This window comes from Sceloporus occidentalis, unplaced genomic scaffold (assembly GCF_023333645.1).
Source record: "Sceloporus occidentalis isolate IW3139 unplaced genomic scaffold, rSceOcc1.0.p SCAF_1, whole genome shotgun sequence".
In the NCBI taxonomy this organism is placed as follows: Eukaryota; Metazoa; Chordata; class Lepidosauria; order Squamata; family Phrynosomatidae; genus Sceloporus; species Sceloporus occidentalis.
The window spans coordinates 220,075,912-220,092,256 of record NW_028316981.1 but is presented as its reverse complement, the minus strand read 5'-3'; the positions used below and the strand labels follow the sequence as shown (position 1 = coordinate 220,092,256).

The 16,345-nt window shown below is 38.4% G+C and overlaps 1 protein-coding gene across 7 annotated transcripts in view; it reads right to left on the bottom strand.

Annotated features, from left to right (window-relative positions):
- The window catches only part of LOC149323482 (importin subunit alpha-5), a 69,618-nt gene that overhangs the window by 22,182 nt on the left and 31,091 nt on the right, over positions 1 to 16,345 (bottom strand). The window lies entirely within an intron of this gene.

Sequence of the window (16,345 nt, the reverse complement as noted above, 5' to 3'; positions counted from 1 at the left end):
TTAAAATGAGATAGAAACTACTGCTAATGAGGTGTTAGAAGCTTAAGAAGACTTCAGAGAAGTTTGTGAAAGACACAGAGAAAGGTTATGTAACAAATTTGTAAAAGCTTCTAAAGAAAGAAGGACAAACAAGGACCCTCCCTGATAAACCAAAACAAGAAGTATGGGGGGAAGATTAGAGACAAAGGACAAGGGGGGGGGGGAGGAAAAGAAAGGAAATAGTAAGGAAGAGAAAGAAAGGAGGAACTGAAGGGGAGGACAAGAGAAAAAAGTTAATCGTTAGCTGGAACTCTAAAAACCTATTAAAGAAGACATCTATATTTTGTAAAGAAGACATCCATTCTTTGTTAAGAATTCAAAACAAACTAAAATTTGAATGTTAGAAGAGGTCAGCAAGGACAATATATAATAAACTTTTCATTGAAACCAAATTTAAACACCAAATTCTAACTTTGAAAGCAAAACTAAACTTTTGTGCTTTGTGTCTTGTGGTATCATTTCAAGAATTGAAGAAATTTGTATTCCCCCCCCCCCCTTGAGTAAAGCTCTCTCTTAGAAGAAATCAGAAAAATCAATATTGAGATGCAAAGGATGCAAACTAATCCACAACAAGAGATGAAAGATTTGAGGACAGACTTAAAACAAGACTTTAAATCAGAAATTAAAAAAATCTCTATATCACTGGAGGAGGTTAAAAAAGATGTCAAGCAAGCGAATGTCAAAATAAAAAATCTAGAGACTAAAACAAAAGAACTAGAAGAAACATCAACAAAATTGGAAGCGCAACATGAGAGAGACTTAGACCAAAGAGCTTTGGAAGAACTTAAAGTTAGAGAAAACAGCTTAAAAATTAGAGGACTAAAAGAAAGAAAGAATGAGGACTTGCATGATTATGTAGTTACAATCTTGGCAGAACACAAAGAGGAACCTAAAGCGGAATATGCCTGAGAAATCAATAAGACTTTTAGAGTGAACTCTTTGCTTGCGAGAGAGCAAAATATACCAAGAGATGTTGTGGTTTACTTTGGTAGGAAAAAGACTAGGGATGATGTCCTCTCCCTAAGTTATCAGAAGATTCTTATAATAGAAGATAAACTAATTAAAATTTATAAGGACATACCAAAGAGGATTTTGAAAAAATGGGAGGATTACAAATTTTTAACAGTGCAATTGTGTAAGAAGAAGATACAGTGGTACCCCGGGTTACGAAATTAATTCGTTCCGCCGCCGCTTTCGTAACCCGGAAACTTTCGCTAGCCGAAAAGCCCATAGGCGCTAATAGCAAAAGCCGCGATTTCGTGCGAAATCGCGCCGAAAAGCACCAAAAATTTTCTTCGTAACCCGGAATAACCTTCGTAACCCGGAACTATTTAATTGAATGGATTTTTTTCGTAACCCGGAAATTTCGTAAGGCGGCGCATTCGTATCCCGGGGTACCACTGTACTTTATAAATGGGAAAAGTTAGAAGGAATTTCGGTGAATTATAAACAAAAATGGTATAAACTTAATACAATTCAGAAAACAAAAGATTTTTGGAAGAGATATGGACAAGAAATTCAAAATAAATTTGTTAGAAGAAATAAAACACAACCACAACCACAGAAAAATGGAATCCACAGAACCATGAAAACCAGAAGTCAAACTGAAAATCAGGATGCTCAAGAAGAAGAAGAAAAACTTGGAGACGCTGAAGAAGAAAATCTAGATGAAAATTTGAATGATGAAGAGGTAGTGGATGAAGATTTAAATATAGAAGAAAAAGAAGAACTCGAGCTATCTAAAGAGGAATTAGAAGAAGAAGACTGAGACTAGATAACTAAGTAAAAGACAAGACCAGAAACTAAGTTCATACACTACCCTAAACATCAATGTCTAAAGCTAATTTGAATATTCTTTCCTGGAATGTAAAGGGAATGAGTGCCCCAATTAAGAGAAAACGGGTGTTTCATCATCTTGGAAAAATGAAGCTGGACTTAGTCTGTTTGCAAGAGGCACGGATAAAACTAAAAGATATAAAACTTCTTAAAAATAAGAAATTAAGTATTGAATATGTTTCAGCAGCTGAGAAGACAAAAAGGGGTATTGTTCTATATGTGAACCATAAAATAGAAAGCAAAGAGATATTTAAAGATAAAAACGGACAATACATTGCTATAGAACCTGATATACAAAATAAAAAAATATTAGTTGTGGGAGTTTACACGCCTCAATCCAACAAAAGCAAATTCTTTCAGATATTACTAAAAGAGATTCTCAACTTCTCTTATGAAAATATTATTTTATTAGGAGATTTCAATGGAGTATTGGATCCCAAGATGGACAAAGTTATCAGTTAGAAGTATTTCGGCTACACAAGGTAAACTTCCAAATTCGTTTTTTCTTTTACTAGAGACATTAATGGATGTATGGAGACTTAAAGACGGAAATGCAAAAGACTTTACTTTTTTTTCTGATCGTCATTTTGCACATTCTAGAATAGACATGTGCTTCGCAACGAAAAGTCTTTGTAAAGATATTCTGAATATGGAAATAACAGCTAAAACTCTTTCAGACCACAATCCGATTGTGGTCTCCTTGAGTCACTCCACTAGAGGATATAATTGGAGATTACAAGATTACCTCCTTCAAAATAAGAACACATTAGAGGAAGCTAAAAAGACCCTTCAACTTTATTTTAAAGAAAACAATAAAAATGAACCTGTTAAAACAATAATATGGGCAGCCTCCAAGGCCTTAATGAGAGGATTTTTCATTCAAAAGAACTGTATACTAAAAAGAGAAAAGAGAGAAAGACTCAAGAACTAATGCAAGATTTAAAGCAATAATAATAATAATTATTATTATTATTATTATTATTATTATTTCTAGCCCTTCCAATCACGAAGAATCTGGGCAGGTTACAACAATAAAATACATCAAATTACAAAAGAACAAGCTCTCCAACAAAACCTCACTAATAAAAAGTTACAATCTGAAATAAAGATCTTAAAACATCAAATCACACAAAGATGGACAAAAGAGATTGAGCAAAAAATAAAGTCTGCAAAATTAACACATTTTCAATTTGCCAATAAAACAGGAAAGTGGCTAGCCCACAAATCAAGGAAAGAAAAGGAGAAGAAAGTAATAACAAAAATAAGACAAGGAACAAAAACGTTAACTGGGCAAGATGAAATTTAAAATGTATTTGAAAGTTATTATCGAGCTCCATATAAAAGTAATATGATCAATATAAAAGCCATAATAGGATTTCCGGAGGAGCGCTGCTCGGCAATGGCTGAAGTCTAGGAATCGTTCCCAGACTCCAGCCACCATTCGTGGCGATTCTCCCCAACTAAAACAGAGAGGGAGACAAGAAATTTCCTCCACAACAAGGGGAAACATTGGGCCCCCATTTTTGTGGGACAAAACCCCATCCAAAAGGCGCATTGCGACAGAAATTGCAGAAGAAAGACGGATGGAGGTCTGGGACAGGAGTGGGTCCCGCAAGGGCGATCCTTCAGCCACGTCTTGGCGCGACTTTTGCCGCTGGCTGCTGCCTCCATTTCCTGGGTGAGCAGGTAACAGCAAGGTCACCCCTTTTACAGGAAGCCACCTTGAATCCATGTATAAAAAATCCGTGTATAAGAAGGGCCAACTCTATTTGGATTCCCATCAGTTTAACTGCAGCAAATTGATCTTGGATTTGTTTGCCAGACTTATGCTTAGCTTTGGTAGTCTATGGTGAATTACAGACCGCTGAGAAGCAGCGGTCTGGCTCTGCCTCCGCTTGCAGCGTCCGGGAACCGCAGCCTTTAAACGGCACGGCTCCCGGACGCTGCAGAGAAGGAGTGCGGAAATCGCGCTCCTTCTCAGGCCCCGGAAGAGGCGCCGTGAGTGCCAAAGGGCACGCTCGCGGCGTCACTTCTGGTGTGCCACGTGCGGACGCAGAGCGTCCGCTACGTCAAAATGGTGGTGCCCGTATGAACAGGGCGCGGCCATTTTGTATGGACTATGTCCGTGATAGGGTAAGGGGCGTCTAGAAGAGACACCCCTTTTTCAAACTGGGACGTCCTCAGGACGTCCCCAATGGCGGTTTGTAACCCACCTATATATTCCTTTTTGTTACCAGCCTTTAAGTAGGTTAAAATTTATCTTGATGAGAAAATAAGGGATGACATACAATTGGGATCAATGGTGATGGTATCAATATAAGTTTATCTCTCCAATTATTCAATACCTTGAAACTGTTATTTAGATTTTATATAAGTTCCAAACATTTGCACTTAAATTTCCAGAATGCAAGAGCTCTTATCCACTGCATATTTAAGTTTTCATATTCCATTTTTATCCAGGCATGTACATCACTGTGGTGAATCATTCTTATCATTTATCTACTGGTAATCTGAAAAACTTCATAGCAGGAAGCCTGATTCGGGACTTCAAGCCCTGTCCCTTTACTGCTTCTGTATATTAGATTCTTTGATACTCTAGAGCAGTGGTTCCCAACCTGTGGGTCGGGACCCCTTTGGGGGTCGAATGACCCTTTCATGGGGGTCGCCTAAGATCATTGGAAAACACCTATTTAATTACAGTTATGAAGTAGCAATGAAAATAATTTCATGGGTTTGGGTTACCACAACATGTGGAACTGTATTAATGGGTCACGGCATTAGGAAGGTTGGGAACCACTGCTCTAGAGCTTTTGTCCTCATTTATGTAATTTGCAGTATTTTTTGCCATTTTGATAGCTTATTATATTGTATTTTTATAGGATATACCTGTAAAAAATTAAAGAGTGAGAACAGACATTTTAGTATCTGCAGTTTTTCCTATTAAGGAAAACTTTAATTTTTTCCATTTGACAATTTTTGTTTTAGTTTTAAAGGCTTAAACTTGAAAGAAAATGTCTTCTAGTTAATTCCTTAGTATCTCATGAACTTAGTAGAGAGATACAGCCAATAGTTTGGACAAGAAATGTCTTTGGCTCTTTGATATGTTTAAACAAATAAGTTTTAAAAAAGGAAGAGCGTGCTTTTCCGACTATAATGCCTGCTACATCTTCAAATTCTTGTAATTTAGAATGTACTTTAGTTAGGCTAATTGTAGGCACAGTTGTGGAAATTACCAGGTCATTAACAAAACGTTTAGCGAGACTTTTAATTCCATGAGTCTCCGTGTCATGCCTGACTGCGCTCTCTAGGAGCTCCTTCACAGCTGGAGCAAACAGAAGTGGAGACATCCTCTGCTTATCAGAAAGGGCTCTGAGTCCATGCCATCAACTCATAATCTTTGTACATGATTAAGATAGCAGTAATGAATGTTTCTCTCGTAAATTTGGCTGTTTCTTGTTGTTGTGTGCCTCAAAGTAATTTTTTGTTTATAAAGACCCTAAGGCATGGGGTTTTCTTGGCAAGTTTCTTTATCATACTGCCATTCTATTTTGTCAAAGGCCTTGGCTGAGTAACATGAAGCTGTACTATTGGGACATGTCTGTAAACTGAATCATAATGAATGACATTAAGTAACCTTCTCATTGAGTCAGCTCACTCCATTTGTTGGTGTTTAACAAAGTTGACTTACTCTAGTTGGTTGCATCCACACTGCAGAAACAATCCAGGTTGACACCACTTTAATTACCATCATTCAATGCCATGGACGTCTGCACCAGAGCTCTCTCACAGAGAAAGTTAAATGCCAAACCAGGTTTTGCCTCTGACCTTCACCCTCTTCAGGGGAGAGGTAGCAAAAGGGAAATAACTATGGGGTAAATGGTAACAAAGAATGTTGCTTTCCATCATTGTATCTTCACGATGCTTAATACAAATAAAGCTTTCTATGGGGAAGAATGCAGAAACATAGCTCTGTTAATCTGGAAAACCAGTATGCAAAGAGATCATGCAGCTCCTTTCAGAATAACTGTGTGGAAGATGTTGTAGCATGAGCTTTCATGCTACTTCTCAGGTGCATGGAGTGAACTGATGCCCAGGAAGGATCTCTATACCCTGCATGAATTCCCATGGGCATCAGCTCACTCTATGCTTCTGAGGAAGTAGGCCAAGGTCCAAAACACACTGCAGAAATAATCCAGTTTTTAATTAATAATTTTATTATTAAATTAATAACTAAAAAAAGAGAAACAATTCAGTTTGAGAGCTTTTAAATGCTCTGCCTCAATGCCAGGGAATTGTGGGAACTGGAGTTTGGTGAGACATTTAGCCTTCTCTGTCAGAGAGCTCTGGTGCCACAATAAACTACAGTTCCTAAGATTCCCTAGCACTGAGCCAGTGCAGTTAAAGCGGTCTCAGCCTGGATTATTTCTGCAGTATGTTTTGAACCCAAGTCTATGAAAGCTCATGCTACAACTTTTTTTGCACAGTTAGTCTAAAAGGAGCTGCAAGATCCCTTTGCATACAATTCTTATCTCTCTGTACGGCCCACATGGCGGTAGGGATAAGTATTTGATGGCTTCCAATGAAGAAAGGCCACAGTAAGTTTTTGGGCACTTTGTGCCAAAATGGAACGGGAGAAGCAGAGCCAAGTTGACTCTGCAGCCCCTCAGTCTCCTCCCTATTAAATTTTCGACCCACCCTCCCGCCTCTAAGTTCACTGTTTCTTTCAAGGCCGGGTAGGAATTTTCTCTCCTTTCCATGTTTTCTTTTGTCTACCCTGCACTGTGCTTTAGGGACCTGAAAGTGGCTTAGGGTGATGTCGTACCTAGGTGGTCAATTGTCTAGTAGTGGGGGGAGAAAAGAGTTTGGTGATCCCCTATGGTACCCTTTTGGTGAAGCACATGCTTTTGGAAGAGCCCCCACAGGTCAAGTGGCTAGTGGGGTGACGAAGGAGGCTGGCCTTGGGGTTGCCCAGGACATCTAGACCTCCACTGAAGTTGTGCAGCTTTAACATTGGATCGTCTAGTAAGTCTTGTAGCAGTTGGCCAACCGGCTGGGGAGCAACCCAGTTTTGGATTCTCCTTGGGCCTCAGGTGTTACATCCAAGGGAAGCTTTGGAGCTGGTTGTGCATAAGGTTGCTCCCCCCTCCTTTTTGCTGCATTTTTCAAGGAACAGGTTTAAATAGGGAACTATTTAAATAAGGAGGAGGAGGAAAGTGAAACAGGGGAGAGATAATAATTTTAAAGGAGGGGAAACCCACATTTCTCAGGAAATCTTTACATCATTCACCTAATATCAAATTACTAATTCTTGCTTCATTTGCTGGTGTCCTTTTTGGTCCATGTAGATTCTGTGGTTTCTTCCATCTTCTGGTGTAAGAGGATTCATTTTGTTTCTTCAAGCCTTACTCTTTCATAAAAGTTGCTGCTTCATCTGAAATGAACGTGGCGTGATTTTGCATTTATGTGACACCAGGAGTTCAGATGAGAATCCTCATCTGCATGCAGTGTTGGCTTTCTGAAGAGCTTCTTTGCAAGATCGGAAGGCTTTATGGTTCTGGAGTGTTTTGGGGTTGAGATTATGCAGTATTTGGATCTGTAGGACATGGTATTGCAGTGAGCTTTTTGCTTTTGCTGCTTCCATAATGGCATCGTTTATATTTTCCTGCCTTAAACAACCCAAATTGTCACTCATTCTTGTTGACTGTGTTTGGTAGGGACTATGTAGACAATAAACAGTTATACTGTCTTCTTTTTCTACTGCAAGGTCTGTGATTTATGATAGTAATAAGAATCCATTTCACAGTTTGCATATTCTCCTCACTGATTCTACGGGAGTTCTCCAAGAACTCCAAATGTTTCTTTGTGTGAATGGAGCAACATGTTAAGGTAGAGATAGAGGAATAATGTTTCAGGCTTAATTCTATGAGGACAATGCCTAGAGGAAGTAATGGGCTGGATGAAGAAAAAGAAACTGAGCGTGAATCCAGAAAAGACAGAGATGCTTACTGTCAAAGATCCTAACCTGGGTTTGGAGGTGGGCCAAGCAGTCGTGGATGGGGTTACACTTCCCCTAAAAGACTGTGTTCACAGCTGGGTGTGTGTGTGTGTGTGTGCTTCTGGATCCCTCGCTTCAAATGACAGCTCAGAGAGATGTGACAGCCAGGAATGCTTACTATCAGCTTTGGCTGTTACACCAGCTATACCTCTTCCTTGAGCTGGATTACCTAAAGATTGTAGTGCATGTGCTGTTAATCTCAAGGTTGGACTTCTGCAATGCACTGCACATTGGGTTACCTCTGTACCAAGTTCAGAAACTTCAATTAGTTCAAAACAAAGAATGATAGCCAGATTGATTGCTGGGACATCTAGGAGTGATCACATTACACCAATATGAAAATCACTCCACTAGCTGCCAGTTAAGTTTCCCGGAAAGGTACAAAACGTTCATTATAACCTTTAAAGCCCTAGGTGGTTTTGGTCCAGGTTACCTACAGGATTGCCTCCTCCCATATGATCTGCTCCATACACTCAGGTCCTCTGATGGAAAATTCATCCAGGACTAGGTTGGCAACTGTCAGTCAGATGACTTTTTCTTCAGCTATTCCAGACTGTGGAATGACCTGCTGTAAGAGATTTGACAGCTGAATATGCTGTCTGAATTTAAATGACCTATAAAAAACAGTTTCTTCTGGCAGGCTTGTCCAGATTATTTCTAAATTGTGAATTTTAAACGATGAACTTAAAATGTGGATTGTTTTAGTACATATATATATGTTACTTGTCCTTTTCAACCAGTGTGTATTTAACTGATGTGTTTTAACTGATGTGGTCTGTCTGATAATTGTTGTTGTTCCCTGCCTCAATACATGGGGAAAGGAGGGTAAGAAATAATAGTAGTAGTAGTAGTAGTAATAGTAGTAGAAGTAATATAGTCTACAAGTTGTGGGAAAGCTTGGTGAAAAGACTGAGGGAGGGACATGATTCCACCCTTTAAATACTGCAAGGGCTATCACAAAGAGGAGGATGCAGGTTTGTACTTACTGCCTCAGAGGGCAGATCTGAGTCTAATGGTTTTAAATTAAAGGAGGGTAGATTTTGATTCAACATTTGAAGGAACTTCTTCCCAGGAGAGTGGTTAGCAATGGAACCAATTGCCTAGAGAGGTGGTGAGGTGTCCTCGGAAAGTCTTCAAAGAGAGGCTGGACAACCACCTCCTGGGGATAATTTAGCTAGAGAGCCAACTATTTAGTACCAAAATATGACCTGAATAACATTTTGGATGAATTCAAGGACAATGTAAGAAACAGATTTGAACTTTTGAGTATAATTGACCGGGAACCTGAAAAAGTGTGGACAGAAGTCAAAGACATAATTAAGAATGAATGCAAGAAAACACTAACAGTAGCCAAAAAGAAAGATAAGAAACAATGGATGACAGATGAAACACTTCATGCAATAAAAGAAAGAAGAGAAACAAAAGCAAAGGGAGATAGAAACAAAACAAATGTATGAACACAACTGTGCAACGTCTGACATGCAAAGATAAGGAGAAATACTACAATGACCAGAGAAATAGAAGACAACAACAAAAAATCCAAGAAATTAAAGTGAAGTTGAAACCGAGAGCAGGGATGCTCTACAGAGGGAAAAAAGAACATAATAAAGGAAAAAGAAGAAATAAAAAGACACTGGGGGCAATACATAGAAGAGTTACACAAAAGAGATGAGGGAATGAATGATATTTGGAATGAGGAGCCATATAAAGATGAACCCCAAATTCTAAGAAGTGAAGAAGAATCTGCAATAAAGGAAATGGGGAAAAAATAAATCACTGGGAACAGATGATATCCCAGTTGAACTGCTACAGTGCCTACTGACAGATGGAACTTCAGTGATAACTGAAATATGCCAACAAATATGGAAAACTGGAGCATGTCCAAAGGAGGGCGACTAAAATGGTGAAGGGTCTGGAAACCATGCCCTATGAGGAACGACTTAGGGAACCGGGGATCTTTAGCCTGGAGAAGAGAAGGTTAAGAAGTGATATGATAGCCCTGTTTAAATATTTGAAATGATGTCATATTGAGGAGGCAGCAAACTCATTTTCTGCTGCTCCAGAGAACAGGATCCGGAACAATAGATGCAAGCTACAGGAAAAGAGATTCCGCCTCAACATTAGGAGCAACTTCCTGACAGTAAGGGCTGTTTGACAGTGGAACACACTCTCTCAGAGTGTAGTGGAGTCTCCTTCCTTCCATGTGCCCCATGATTTCCTATGGGCTCTAGCATAGGTGGATTTTCCCTTACGCGGGGGGATCCGGAACAGATCCTCCGTGTAAGGAAAGGGCCCACTGTAGTTCAGAGCACAAAAAGTGTGAGGCTTGGACTCTAGCTCATTCAGCCAAAGAGACTGGGCCAGTCTGCATGACCTCAAGGCTTGGCAACAGAAGTTCTTGCCTATAAACCACTACAATAGGAGACTGTACTGTACTTTGGTGCATTAAATTGTTGTAAAGGGATAAGTACACCCAAGCATACTACTGAAAATTCATGTAACACCATAAGTATTTTTTTCCAAAAACTGTCTTTCAGTCTGCCCATCAGTCTGGGGATGACAGGAGGTGCTCATATCCTGCTTAACTTCAGCAGCTTGAGAAATGCCTCCCAAAATTTAGAGGTGCAACTGGTACACATGTCAGACAAACATACCAAGGGGGAACCTTTCCACCAGTCAAGAGTCCTCCTGACACTAACACTGTGTCTAGCATCTTGTCCTGCAGCAGAGAACCTGCAGGGCTTGACTTCACTACATCATTACAACCTTGAAGTACAGCCTCTGAACATTTTTAATTGAAATTGTATTGTTAAAACCAAAGACAGCAATACAGAAAGGGGGGGAATAAGCATTCATTTACTATTTATACCTACAAACATTAATAAACACATACTAACATGCACACCCTGTTCTCAATGGCCCTGCTTACTTCCTGCAGACCCAGAGCCATGTCCCTTTTTTATTGAGAATACCCATCTGGTGTATAGTCTTCCTCTCTTTCTATTATCTATCATTCTGATAGATATCATGCCTACTCATGATGTGGCCAAAATAAGAGAGACACAATTTAGTGTTTCTGGCTTCTAAGTAGAGTTCAGATCTGACATCTTCCAGGACCAATTTGTTTGTATTTTTAGCCATTCAAGATATTGGTATTACTCTTCTCCAGGAACACATCAAATCTGTTGATTTTCTATCAGCTTTCTTCACCGTCCAGCTCTCATACCTTTATACAGTGATGAGAAACACAACAGTATTAATGATCTTCACTTTAGTATATTTGTATATCTGTGAGCTTTAGGATCTTTCCATTCGAGTCAATGATTGATCCGAAGTATGGAAACTCTTTATTTCAATTTCCTCATCATCTATACTTAATTTATGTAGATCTCCCATGGTCATTATCTTAGTTTTACTTAATGTTCAACATTAAACCAGCCGTTGCATTTTCTTCTTTGACTTTATTCCAAGTTTTTGTTATTTTCTGTTAGTATTATATCATCTGCATATCTTAGGTTATGATGTTCCTTCTTCCAGTCTTCAATCCTCCTTTCTACGCCTGTTTGGCGTATGACTTTTTCTGTGTATAAGTTGAACAAACAGGGTGATAAAATGCACTCTTTTCTGACTCCTTTTCCAATTGAGAACCACTTTGTTTCTTTGTATTCTGGTCTTACTTTACTCTCTTCTCCTGAGTATAGATTGTGTATCAGAAAAATAAAATGTATTGGAACATCCAACTTTCTAAGAATAAAGTGTAGCTTTTCAAGTTGCAGGGATGCGGTGGCTCAAGTGGTTAAGACACTGACTCTGTTGATTGCAAGATCAGCAAGTTGGCAGTTTGAGGCCTGGGTGCTGCAATTGTGGAGTGAGCTCCAACATTAGTTCCAGCTTCTGCCAACCTAGCAGTTCAAAAGCATGCAAATGCAAGTAGATAAATAGGTACCACTCTGGTGGGAAGGTAAACAGCGTTCTGAGCAATCATGCTGGCCACATGATCACAGAGTAGTCTCTGACAACGCTGGCTCTTCGGCTTAGTAATGGAGATGAGCAATGCCCCCTATAGCCAGACATGACTTGACAACCTTGTCAATGGGGAATACCTTTAATTTTTACCTTTTTAAAGATCTATGCAGTCAAAGGCTTTGCTATAGTCTATAAAATGCATGCTAATTTTCTTCTAGGATTGCTGTACAATGGACAAATTAACAAGGAGTGAACAATATCCTCCAGCTGAGACTGAGATTTTCTTCTAGAATTCTCTAGTGCACTCCACTGTCTATCATATTTTTTCAATGTGATCTCTTAATGCCTATTCCCTTCCTTAACCAAGGCTGCACCTCTGGAATTTCTTGCTCCATACATGGAAAGAATCTTGAGCATGACTTTGCTTGTGTGGGAAATCAATGCAATAGTAACAGCAAGAAGTTTTGGCCCCTTTTTTTGGGGGGGGGGTAGGGATGGATATTGATGATTTTTAGTCTGCAGACCATTGTTTTGTTTTGCTTGACTCTTAGGCTGCTTTGTTTTAAAGCTTGTCTGTAGACTTTTATTTTGTTTTTATCTGTGTGCTCTTCCTGAGCACATGGGCAAAAGGGGTGAGGCTTTCACTGAGTCACTGGCATGCTTGGGGTGGAGCTAGCAGCTACTAGCTCTATATAACTGCTGATGTACTCTTTGGAGCTGAGTCTCTGAGGGTCAGCACCATGCGTATTCATAAGGGTTATTACAGTCTGAAAGGGGCAAACAAACAAACAAACAAACAAAAAACACCTGCAGGGATGGAGGAAGAAGAATCTGTTGTTGTCTGCTGCAATGTATGTGTAATGTGTATCTTTTTGCCAGAAAATTTCACTGACCACAACTGCAACTAGTGCCAAGCGGTGGCTCTCTGGCCTGTTACAGACTGCCAAAATAAAGCTGCTTCGGGTCTCTTTGGAGGTATGCTATTTAAATGATGCATGGGTCCTAAGAGTCCGGAGTTTGCACCAAAGCCACACTCCATTCCTAAGCACTGGAGGGCAGCTTTGGTGCAGCTCCCGGATTCTTAGGATGCATGCATCATTTAAACAGCATACCTCCAAAGAGACCCGAAGCAGCTTTATTTTGGCAGTCTGTAACAGGCCTCTGGGAAGAGAAGTTGAACTGCAGGTATGTGTTGAGACTCTTTAACACATCAGAGAACACAAGGTCTTCCTGGATAGATAGAAGGAGAGATGGCCCTACTGAACCAACAGGAAGTTTTTTTTCTGTAACCAAAATTTAGCTTACTAAAGAACATTAGGGGGATATTCAAGACAAACTCCGAAAGAAGGAAAGGATGAAGGCAAAACAAATTATGGAGCAATGAAAGAATAAGGAGGAAGAATGGAAAAAAAATGGGGACAAGAAAGTAAAAATTTAATTTGAAATTTTGTTAACAGCAATTAAAATCATTAGCAATTAATGACATATCAAAAAAATTAAGGAAATGGAAGCAAATGCAGTTTGAATATGGCAATAAAGCTGGGAAATTACTGGCAAACAAATTGAAAAAATGAAAAGAAAGTGATAACAGAGCTTTATCACAAGGGCAACAGAATGACGGAACAGAAAGAAATCAAAAATAATTTCAGGGAATATTTCAAAAATCTCTATAAAGACTCATCAGAAACAGATAAAGACAGAGCTAGAGATGGAAAACAGGTTCTGGAGTATCTAGAGAACAAAAGAATAACATGACTAAGCGAAATTCAGAAAGATAATCTAAATCGAAGTATAACAACAGATGAAATATCAGATGCTATAAAAAGGTAGAAATTATGTAAAGTACCAGGTTCAGATGGACTCCAGGCTTTATATTATAAAAAAGTGGAAGAGGTCATATTTGTCTCTTTAAAGAACATGTTCAATGATAATCAAAGAGATGGAATCCCAGAAACTTGGAAAGATGCTTATATCAGTCTAATCTTAAAAGAAGATCGTGATAGACTAGTTGTTAAGGATGATAGACCGATTTCCTTAATAAATGTTGATTACAAGATTTTTGCTATAATCATAGCAGAAAGGCTGAAAAAAATATTAGTCAAACAATCCACGATGATCAAAGTTGTTTTTTACCCAATCAAAAAATAAAAAAACAATATAAGGACGGTCTTAAATATTACAGAACACTATGACCACCACAATGATTAAAAAATTGCTATGGTGTTAATAAACGTGGAAATAGCCTTTTATAGCTGGCAATTTCTTCAAGAAATAATTATAAAAATAACCATGGGTGAAAGATCAATTTGTAAAGATCAAAGAGCCCAATTACTCATAAACAAAGAAAAGACTGAGTATATTAAGACTGAGAAAAGCACTCAACAAGGCTATCCACTTTCTCCCTTACTTTTTATAATGGTTCTTGAAGTATTAAATAACATAATAAAGGATGACCCAGAAATTTGAGGGGTTAAGATAAAGGATCAATCTTTTAAAATTAAGGCTTTTGCTGATGACTTGATATGCTTTTTAGAGGAGCCATTCGAAAACATAAAACATTTAATCACAACAATTCAAGATTTTGGTGCAGTATCTGGATTAAAAATTAATCAAGGCAAAACTTCAACACTAACCAAAAATAAACCATCAGCAGAATAATTGACATGAAAAGAAGTGACTGGATTCAATATAAAAAATAAAGTGAAATATTTGGGGATCATCCTTACCAAAAGAAATATGGATCGATTTTAAAACAATTATGGAAAATGTTGGAGAAAAATAAATAGAGATCTAGAAAAATGGACACGCTTACACCTGTCATTAATGGGAAGAGCAGCATTAATAAAGATGAACGTCCTACCAAGATTAATGTTTCTTTTTCAGACTCCACCGGTAATAATGAAGGAGGACTGTTTTGATCAGTAGCAAAAGGAACTTAATAAGTTCCTTTGGATAGGTAAAAAAGCCAGAATTAGGTGGAAGATCTTAACGGATGACAAAGAGAATAGGGGTTGGGTCTTACCAAACATGAAGCTATATTATTATGCATCCTGTTTTACTTGGCTGGAAGGATAGATAAAATCAGAGAACGAAAAGCCTCTAACCTTCGAAAGCAGTAATTTAAGATTTGGATTCCACGGTTACTTGTGGTATAACAAATTAAAAGAAAATAAAGATTTCTGAACACCATCTTCTAAGAAAATCTTTACTAAAAGTATGGATAAGAATAAACAAAAAACAGTTTTATAGAGAGGCTCCCTTGTGGGTATCACCACAGAAAGCATTTCTATATAGAAAAAAAACCAAAAAGAAGACCTGGACTAAATGCAGGGCCATTTTAATCCTAGAAGAAGGTAATAAATATGTAATGAGAACTATAGATCAAATTCAGGAAGATAACATCAATGTGAACTGGTTTTTATGTAACCAATTGAAAGAACGATATAAACTAGACAGCAAACAAATAGGATTCACTAAAGAATTCAATGAGATGGCAAAATCTTCTTCGATAAAGAAGATGGTCATATTTCTAAATTTTATAAAGCTCTTTAAAAAAGAGATTTAGAGAATGAAATAGTAAAACATGCAATGGTAAAATGGGCAGAAGATGTAGGAAAAACAATAGACTTAGAAAATTGGAAAAAATCTTGGAAGGTTACTAACCAATATACCCTATGTCAAAACTATAAAGAAAATTACAGCCCTCCCTTCCCTTACGCGAAGGATCCGTTCTGGACCCCCCCACGTAACGGGAAAATCACATATGCTTGTGGCCCATTGAAAATAATGAGGCACATGTACACGGCGCCACAGGGCGTGAGCGCCATTGATAATATTCTCCTGCGGCTTCAGCGTATGCTGAAAGCCGTGTAAGTGAAGCCCGCATATGAGGTGGGCTCACTTTATTACAAAAAGGTCTATCGATGGTATATGTGCCAGACTAAACATAATGCTTTATATATAAAACAGGCGAGATAAAATGCTGGACATGTCAAAAGCTGGAAGGAACTTCCTCCATATGTGGTGGAAATGCCCCAAAGTTAAACATTATTGGGAAAGAATTCAAAAATTGATGATTGACATTCTAAGGATAGAGATTCCATTAGATCCTCAAATCTTTCTATTAAACATGATCCATAAAATTGAAACTTGGAATGAAAGTCCTTCTTCACATATCTCTCATATAGATAGATAGATAGATAGATAGATAGATAGATAGATAGATAGACAGACAGACAGACAGACAGATATTCTTCTGTCAGGATTTGGACTGATTTCCAGTATTTAGCGTACAATATCCTTGCCACAGTAATCATACACACACACACGATTACTGTGGCAAGGATATTGTACGCTAAATACTGGAAATCAGCCCAATTCCTGACAGAAGAAGAATAGATTGTTAAAATCTTGGAAGCAAGAGACATGGACATATCAATCACTTATTAA